Here is a 10,083-nt window from a genome sequence, read left to right as displayed (position 1 = left end):
ATTAGAGTTGATGGGAGCATGAAAGTAAAATACAGGGTCATTCTGGGAGTAAAATAGAAGCAGCAAAGTAATTGAAACTGAGTTGGAACTCCAGGATCCTGCATAATATTAACCCTAAACAATGAGTGATGGCCCAGTCAAAGACTAGACCTAAAACCATCACATTTGTCACTTTATGGAAACAACATATTAAATAAAGAGTATAAATAAGCATAAATGAGGGTTTGAACAAAAATGGCATCTCCTGTTATTTAAATGTAGGCAGCAGGAGCATCTGAAAAATGTTATTTGACAGCACTGGCAATCGTGCTGTATCCATATCAGTCATGGTTATACTAATTGCAGCAGATGTCACAAAGAAATCTGTTGCAATTAGAATGTAAATCTGTCACCTGTTTAGATATAGTGAAGCATTGCTTTTTTTTTTCTAGTTTTAGCATTTACTAAAAATGAAAAAGCCACAATCTAAGCTCACTTTTTTCTGTGAGGTAATATGTACATTTTACCTGCATATATAATTTTGATTAAATTCAACCTCTCACTCATAGTTGTATGTTGATCCACAATGTAAGACGATAAAATGCATCATTAAAATCTCAAGATTAGAATGGCATTCGTGTCAATAATGAGTGCATGCAAACATCTGACCAACACTATATGGTTAAATTGAGCAGCATGAATCTCTTTTTCCTCTGAGATGGCATAAAAAACCAATAAATGATGAGGTCAGTTTAGCTTCCAATTAATGTATCGTCACTGTTGGTTAGATTTTGCTCTACCAAGCCTAACTGAAAAGCCAGCTACACAAACTAGAATGTTCCTTTAGATAACGACTAAGAATAAACTTTATTCTTCCTCATCACCACTCTGTGCTGACAATTTAGACTGAATTGAGTCATACCCAGAGGGTGGGGGGCATTGAAATTAGGTCTTTATCTGCACAAATACAAAAGAACTGACAGCCATTTATCTGTAGATTCTCTAGAAGAAAGAGACGAGCCAACTGAGGTGATCTGTTCCTATTTTTTATTTATTTTCCTTAACTTAGCGAGGCACTGTCTAAGCCGGCGAATCCTTTATCTGCCTTTCATTAGCGCCTCGCTTGCCCTTTTAGTAGGCAGTGTGTCTGGGAGACAGTCACTTTTTTGCAGCCTGTGATGTTTCTGCAGATTACAGAGGGCCTTTGAAGCCACCACACTCCTCACTGCCAGGGCCTCAGACAGGCCCATGCCATCTGTCAGATTGACGGCAAAGCAAAGGAATGAGGCTGAGACACCCTCTGTTGATCCGCACTTTTGTCTTTCATGTGCCACATTTGGATGTGGCGCTGTGGCCACACCTTTGTAAGCTGCTGCTGAGATCCGCTTGAAAGGCTGGCCGCCGGAGCACACAAACACACACCCACACCCACAGAGAGCGGAGAATAATGGTCCTTCCTAATAACTCTCACCTGTAGGCATCAGTCTCCAAAATAAGACCATTGTTGTCATTCTCCTCATAGTGATTTCTGTTTCTTTAACTTTTTCAAGGTCCTGGAAACTTCTGTCATGTGGACTTTTATGCCAGTGGAAAGGGTGTGATTGTTCAGGATAATAAAAGTTTTTGCCTTAAAGACAAAACTGCCAACTAGTCTACTCTGTCTCATGATAGGGATTTTTTTTTCAGCAGGTTGTCACTTATTCAGCGACATAATTTTTGTAACTCTCAAGTAATTCATTTAGTTCCAATTTTCTATAGGTAATAATTTAAGAACTTCTGTTGATATGAAAGGTTTTTGATTGATAAAACTTTGTAAAAGTTTTTGTAGGTTTACTTTTATGTTTCTACCACTGTACTCGCACAGCTTTGATCAAGTACTGTCCAGATATGTCAAAAATGATTTCCCTTACACTCTGAAAACTCCTACACTAAAGAGAGACAAAAAGAGAGAACATTAAAGCCTTCATGTCTGGTTCAAATGGCCAGAAGCATTTACAGAGGTAAAAGCATCAGAAAAGATCAGTGCCCTGACACAAAAGGAGGTTATGTGATGGACCAATTCAAAGTAGTGCATAAGTACAATGAAAAGATAAGTGTTCGTTTCTTAAAAATACAAATCTTATGTAAACTGCGGAATATGTACTCAGCACTCTTTACTAATACCTCTAAATAAAATTCAGTCTGACCAGTTGCCTTCAAAAGTTATTGTGGTTAATTTAACCTCAGTGTAAATGCAGCTCACCTGTGGAGACCTTTGATGTTTGTAAGAAAATATTATTGAACAAACCGCATCATGAAGACCAAGGAACAATAATTAAAGTCAATCACACAATTAGAATACCACCTTCAGATATGCTTTTTGTAGAGCAAATCAGCCCTGGCACACGTAGGCAACCATCTTTTTGATACGGTGTGTACCGGCCACCTGTACAGGCTGTACCCCACCTCTCACCCTCTAGGCTCCTGCCCCTCCATCATCCTCCATTCATGAAGTCGGTAAAGAAAATGGAGGCTGCAGGCTGCAGCTGATATGTAAAAAAGTGACACAGATTACTCCTGACTTCAGGATACCTCCTTTTCTTAAGCATAGAACTTGCATAAAATCACCATATAGTCCATGCAGCATAGAAAACAACAGAATTCGAATATCTTTATGTTAATTTTCCAGTTTTATAATGTTTGGTTAGATATCCAGTGTGAAGTGTTTATATTTTGTTAAATGCCTAATGGTGTATTAAGTCATTAGTCTGCTCAGTTGCTATGTTTCAGTGGCGCTTTAAGGCACAATAAAAACACATGTTCTGAGATGCCTTATTTATAAGAACCATGCTGGTCTATCCATCTCCTTTGAGGAGGTAGAGGTCCCTGATAAAGCTCTGAAGTAGAATGAGATTACAGGCAGCGTGTTTCCACCTCAAACAGTGCCTCTCCCTGTGTCGAGACGATAAACTCTCTTTGGGTTTGCAAAGACCATTTCCCAGCCGCTGTCTTTTGGTTTATATGAACTTTTCAAACGGCTTAGGATCTGACAGAGGATCATCACCAAGCTCGCAAGCTTTGAACGCACCTCCCCTGCGTACTTTTTGCACCCCAGGACCACTGTCTTCAGAGGCTTGCAGAGAATAAAGACTCAGATCGAAATAAGGCCCCCTACCCCAACCTCTACCTACTTTTTCTGCCACCTTGCTTGTCCTGTTTTATGCTGTCATGCATGCACACTGTGGATTTTAGGGCACGTGTAAGCATTTTTCGGATATATGCCCCCTTAAACATAGAGAAAGTCAACTTCCTGCAATCGTCCCCAGAAGAGTTACACATCAAAACAGCTTTCTTTAAAAAAGAAAAAAAAAATCCCCATTACAATGAAGTTTTCAAAGCAGAATAATACATCAAGCACTCCAAAGCAGAGAGTCACAAACTACAAAAACATTAAGAAAGCTCAGTGAAATATACATTAGAGCAACTGGATCAGAGAACACTGCGGATAAAATTGGAAAAGGCACATGCTAATAGGAACGCACTGAGGAACTTCAAATAGCTAAAGTTGGGTTGGGCCGCGTCTGTCGTGCTGATTTGAGATCTTTCCGTCTTCTGCTATATTTATTTGTCCACAGGGGTCCAGTTTAGGGTATTTTGGGGTATAACAACCAACAACCGTTTTTGCAGGCATTGCAGCTCAGCATGGATGGTTGCTGACGCCCAAAAATCATACCAGACCTTCAGTGGCGTACCTTCGTTGGTTATCAGAGGACTGGACCGCCACGCTGCAGAGTCAGCGGCGAGCTGTGAAAAAAAAAAAAAAAACGACGATCCAGCCCAACGACATGAAACGTTTCTGATTGCAGATAAAAATAGAGTCGTCACGCACGCCCAGAGCTTTGACGGGGATGAGTGAGTGATGCTCAAAGATGTTGGCATGACAGAATGGCAGGCGGGAGAAAAACACTGAGGCAGAATGATTGGCTTCTCCTCTTTGATGTTGCTGTCTGGCTTACTCGTGACGGTTGGTTACATCTTCAAACCCCTTCTGTGCTGACAGTTGTAATGACCCCAAACATTTCATCTGTCACATCTGAGCGGCGCTCTGACAATTTCAGCTGCAGAGAATCTTCTTCTGTGGCTAGACTCCATGCCACGTTCTCACATCGATTTAAAAGGACAGAAGTTATTAATGTCCATTTGTCACGGACTGGTGTAATTATCCAGCAGAGTAGCTTTTTACTTTAAAAAGGCTGAAAAGATACGCAAAGAACTGTGACAATGTCCAAACTACAAAGTGAAAGAGAAGACACGGACAGACGAGATTTATAATAAGTTAGTGTGAGGTCAATACAGTTCCTTGGAAAAGTATCGTTTTAGCAAAAGTCTGAAACATTTTGGTCTACAGCCCTACATAAAAATAACTCGTATGTAATCACTTGGGTCTTATCAGTACAAATACATCCATTCTGTTAAGGCCTCATTGGTTTAATAGAGACCATTAGTGAACAAACACCATCATGAAGACCAAGGAATGCAGCAGATGGGTCAGTGAGAACGTTATGAAGATGCATAAAGTAGAGTTAGGTTATCAAACAATATCCTAAACTTAGAACATGTCAGAGTACAGCTTTATACATCATATGAAAATGGATAGAGTATGGCACAGCTGTAAACCTAACAAGACACAGGCATCCACCTAAACTGACAGGTCAAATGAGGAGCATTAATCTCTAATGATGCGTACTGGTTTCTCAGTTGGTGACTATGATGTTTTTATGATGTAAAGCACTTTGAACTGCCTTATTGCTGAAATGTGCTGCAGAGATACATTAGATTGATAATCTGAGAATCCTCAGGCAGGAGAATCTGCTATTAGGCATGAACTCCACAAATCTGGCCTTATTGACAGAGCAGCAGGATTGTTGGATTTCTGAAACTTAGTGACTGTAATTTCCCTCTACAACTTACAACAAGTCAGATAGGGGACACAGCAAACATGTTAAAGGAGGCGCTCTGATCAAAAGAGACTAAAATAAGCATTTTGCCTAAAGGAGATGAATACAGAGTGGTGGTACTATCATCATGCACTGGGGATGAAATGGTTTACCTAGGAGCCTAAAGCTTTAACTTAAATATAACTAACAATTCTAATTTTGAACAAAAGATATTTCCCAATACACATCCACCACAATTTTGTTTGTTTGGTTCACACAGTCCATGTGTGGAGCAGATAAACTCTTTAAAGCCAGCCTTTGTTATGCCTATTTGTGATTTAGTTGTGTTGCATGTTCAAAGGCTAAACCATCCCAGCTCCAATCCCATCTGCAGAGCGGGACACCATTTCTCATGGTTCTGTTGGGACATGGCTTTCATGTGGAAATGGTCTTCTGGTCCCCGCCGCTCCTCTGTTGTGACAGAGGATAATGAATTTCACAACATCTGCCATTTGTTAACCCTGTTTGGTGTAACTGAGCCCTTTTTAATCCAAGGGCTTCCAAGACTTGTGCAGCTTCGTGACTGGACCGGAGCAGTTGGCTCTCATGACCTCCTTGGAGCTGCAGAGCGGATGGATACTGGATGATAGGTTGCTGTAATCAGACTGATAAACTGCTGCGGTTTTACAGTGTTGAAGGACAGATTCTTTAAAATGACTTTCCTCCACCTCAAAGCCATACGATGTGGTTAATTATTAGAATAATCTTAAACGTCCATGATCAAATGTTACTTAAATAATATTTTCAGATATTAAAGATGAACACACCACTGCAACACAGAAAAAATATATTAAATTATAGCAAAAGTGCCACTGGTGATTTTGTCTAACATATATATAAACATATATACAGTATATATATATGTTTTACATTTATTCATAAAATCCCATGTAATCAGAATAAAATATTTGTACATTTTTTTTAACATATTTCAGTTTGAGGTTACGCTGCCACTGCAGTGCAATACACTGCAAGGTGACGAAACTATACAATTCTGACTTTTACTGAAAATTATACTGGGGTCAAAATAAATTTGTAAAACTGGAGTTAATGTTGAAATAATTTATTTATTTTACTTGTATGCAACAGCAGTAAATTTATGCTTTATTTTGTTTTCTTGTGTTTGACTCCATTGAAACTTGTTCCATCTGTCTGTGGTTGGACTAATATATATTTAGTAAAAATGGTCCAAAACGGCTTGTAACCAAATATGTTATCTTTAGCATAGAAAAAATGTCATTTTCTGAAAAGTTTGATTGTTGAAGAGAGGATTTGTTGCTTTTGAAATAATGCAATATTGTACAACAGATCTATGCATTATTGATTCGATATTGTGCATTTTGTTCTGCACCTCAATTATAGAAAAGACACATTTAAACATTGACTAAAAATATGTAATCTTTCCATTGGATGACTATACTGAATCCTAAACCATGTTATTTATTTCATTTTGTTTGTTTTTAATCGTCAATTCATTGTGTCAGAATTCCCAAAATTAAGGTAAAATCAAAATATTTCACACGGCACAAAGTTTTTCTTCTAAATGCATCATTTGCTTTCGTAAGTTCGCCACACTGCAATAAAAATTGTTTGAGCCGGAGTTAACGATCCCTCCACTCCAGCAGTCTGGTTCTGCAGATGAAGGATTGACACTCTGCTGTTGCAGTACCAGAGAAATCTTTTCAAAGTTCAAAGTTCCTTAGTTCTCTTTGCATGAAAAACTTTAACTTCCCAAAACACTGAACTTCCTCTCGATAGCAACAATTACCTTCACAGGAGTACACATACAACTTCTGTTTCTCAATGCAAAAACATATGAATTCTAGGTTTTTACACGTTTTAAGGCAGAACAGAGGTAAAGCTGAGGTGATACAGATGCTAAATATTCAGGCCTAGCAGCTCTGCTAAACTCAATTAATACATTTTAATATGCTGCTCATGCAAATAAGGGGATCATTTCTCTTTAATTTTGTGTGTGGCTCCAAATCCAGGCCTCCATTGGTTAATAAATTTGATTTCCATTGATGATTTTTGTGTGATTTTGTTGTCAGCACATTCAACTTTGTACAGAACAAAGTATTCAATGAGAATATTTCATTTATTCAGATCTAGGATGTGTTATTTGAGTGTTCCCTTTATTTTTTTGAGCAGTGTACATGCTGTATTAAACAAAAAATAACTGGATAATAAATAATGTAATCAGTCCAGTTATAGAAATCATTTACCAACAACCACAGCATTCTACTGAGTTTACTCTATGATGGGTTTTTTCCATGATGCTCTGCACATCCACTTTTACTTGCTGTAACTGTCAGCTGCTATTTGAATGTGGTGTGAAACTGTTTGTAGGTTCTTCTACTTTGTCTGCAAGCTAAAGTGCCTTGTAATAGTTTGATACATTCCAGTCAAAAACCTCACTATGTTTTATTTTGACTGTATTTCACAAATAATTGTGCAGTTGTGAAGTAAAAACACCCGTTTTCTCTCTTTTTTTATAAATTAAAATCTAAACCAGCATGTGACAGCAAGGTGGTGGTTGACTCATGCTGTGGGATGCTTTGTTGGTCGGAACTAATCGGAATATGGAGAAAGTCATGAGCAGGGCAAAACTGAAAGAAGATCTGTTAGAAGTTGTAAAAGAGTTGAGACTGGGGCAGAGGCTCATCTTTCTGCAGGAAAACGACCAAAAAGATGCAGCCAGAGGTGCGATGAAATGGTTTAGTTCAAAATATATCAATGTTTTACAATAGCCCAGTCAAAATCCAGATATTAATCCAGTTAAGAATGTGTGAAAAGACTTAAAATTGAATGCTGTCCAAGCTATTCAGATTACTTTTCTTTGTAAAAAAAAAAAAAAAAATGCATTTGTTTCCTTGAAATTTTGCACTAGTTACTGCTTGTCTGTCTGTTGAAAGGTCAATATAGCACATTGAAGTTTGTGGTTGTAAGGTGGCAAAACAAAGCAAGAAAAAGTTCAAGGGGTAAGAAATGCATTGCACTGTATTTGTTCTTCCAGTGTTTGCTTCATCAGAGCACCAGTCAGATGTCCCAGCTGAGCGTAAGGAATGCGGTCTGAAACATTCTTCGCGACACAGATCAAGACATAATTTGCTGGGGATGGGTTTGCCCAGATACGAGACTGAAGCATCAACAGACTGTCAGAATCACCTTTTCATCTGCAGGCAGGAATGGCTGAAATGGTGAATTCAGGCAGTCTTCTTTCCTTTCAAACCGTCTGCCCCCATCCTGTACCCTCTTCGTGAAACCTGGAATGTGCTTCAAAGAATGTACACTATCTTTCCTCCATGAATAAAACATCTGTCATTCATCAGCCAGTACAATATGTGCCGATTTAACAGAGCATAACAGCTCCGCAAGGCAGACAGACAGGCAGGGAAGCTCCAGACTCTACAGAGTCCTGCGAAACACAAATCCAACAGAGTGTCATTTGTCTGCCATTGGAGATTACACTGGCTAATTTAAACATGATCCACTGAATGTATTTACAACTAAAAGCTATAAAAAAAGGCCACCAATACAAACGCATGTTTGCTTTCATACCAGGAATATTAGAGAAAGGCTACCTAAAGACAATTTCACACCTGTGCTGCAGCCCTGAAATTTTCATGACACTTCCTAGAGCTTGGAGGGTGCAGGAACGCAGATGCTCACATCGAAACGAGGGGAGTTTGTGAGGCTTTTACACCTTGTTTTATATTAAGAAATATGGAAATGATGAGCTCATTTCCATGACTGTGAACTGAGAAGTTCTCTGGAAAGTTCCTTTGATTATTATTGTTTCTTTCTGCTTCTTGAATTTTCTTGCTTGTACTAAAATTCCTTCAGTGTTTTCCAAATCCATGGGTTATTTATTAATGCAAAAATAGTCTTTGTTATTAAAAAGTTGTGAGCCTTTATGCACCGTATCCCCTTCCCACACAGACAGAAAAAAACAGAACCATCTAAAACACTTTCATGGGTTTCATCTGGGACATCTCTTGTCCTTCTTTCTGTCCCTTTAATGTGGGTAAAACTGTGCCAGAAATCTTATCACTACCTCTACTGCTTTAGGTTACTCATCTAGGGCACTAAGAAATTCATTTTATTCTCTTCTAACGGTTTATTTCTTCTACTGGATTTCTTTTGTTTCCTTTTGAAACAAATGCTTTTCTAGAATTTGGAGTTCAGATAAAATAAAACAAAAATATGCATGAAAAATTGACTTTACAATGACCCGCACAAAAAATATCAATAACTGACAAAACAGCTGCATTTAATNTCTTNATAATTGGTTATTTTCTTTTTACTCCCAGCTTATTTCATTTAGAGACTGAAATTTTTGTCTTTTTTGATGTAAAATGGCAAAAGCTCAGTCCATTCGAATGGAGAACACTTGTGAACAGCAATTTTCCTCACTATTAATTCTTGATTGGACATGTATTGAATGCATCCATACAATTCTCTGTTGTTTCCAACATTATCAATTCAAAATTAACTACCTATAAATGCTGAACAGTAATTTCCTATAAACTAATTGAGCTGCTTGAGTCATCACATATAAAAAGGCTGACCAGTTGTCAAACCCTGTGAATTTCATGCAGTTTTTTTGTCATTCTTTCCTGAAGATATTTTGCAAATTGAACAATTTCTTCCAAGTGAACCTCAGCTTTCACTGATTAGAAGACGTGTGGGGATTATTAGTTGTGAGAAATGCATCAAAGCGACTGAGAACAAGTCTAAGATTTGTTTTGTTTTTTTGTTTGTTTGTTTGTTTTTTTTGCCGTTTTTCTATAAAAGATGGATTTGTGGAGTGCTTGGCCAATAGCTGTCTGAAAAATACTTTTGCAAGGTCCTGCACATGTGCAATATAGTTGTCTATCCTTGTTCAAAATCTCCTGTAGGTTTACACAAATCCCAGATTTTAAATTAAAGCGGGATTAGGTGAGGAGTGAAGCCTATCGACATTAATACCAAGCCTGAAGCGCCCTCTCCTGGCTGCTATAGTGTGCAAACCGGCGTGTGATCTCCGCCTTGCCGCCAGGTGGCGCTGCAGTCCGCTGTCTCTCACCATAATGCTTCCGCTAACACGGTCTTCTGAGAAGAGTTAGCAGCCGGTGGCTAATATACA

The 10,083-nt window shown here is 38.4% G+C and overlaps 1 long non-coding RNA gene across 1 annotated transcript; it reads right to left on the bottom strand.

Moving 5' to 3' along the window:
• Nucleotides 1-7,659: 7,659 nt before the first annotated feature.
• Nucleotides 7,660-10,079, bottom strand: LOC106944703 (uncharacterized). The gene is made up of 2 exons (XR_001424397.1): nt 9,969-10,079; nt 7,660-8,373 (listed from the first exon to the last, which is right to left on the bottom strand). It is a non-coding gene; the product is annotated as an uncharacterized LOC106944703 (long non-coding RNA).
• Between the last annotated feature and the right edge of the window lie 4 nt (nt 10,080-10,083).

This window comes from Poecilia latipinna, unplaced genomic scaffold (assembly GCF_001443285.1).
Source record: "Poecilia latipinna isolate Pla-1442-1.1 unplaced genomic scaffold, P_latipinna-1.0 Scaffold109, whole genome shotgun sequence".
Lineage (NCBI taxonomy): Eukaryota > Metazoa > Chordata > Actinopteri > Cyprinodontiformes > Poeciliidae > Poecilia > Poecilia latipinna.
Note: the sequence above shows the minus strand (reverse complement) of the source record. Positions and strands in the feature narration are given on the sequence as shown.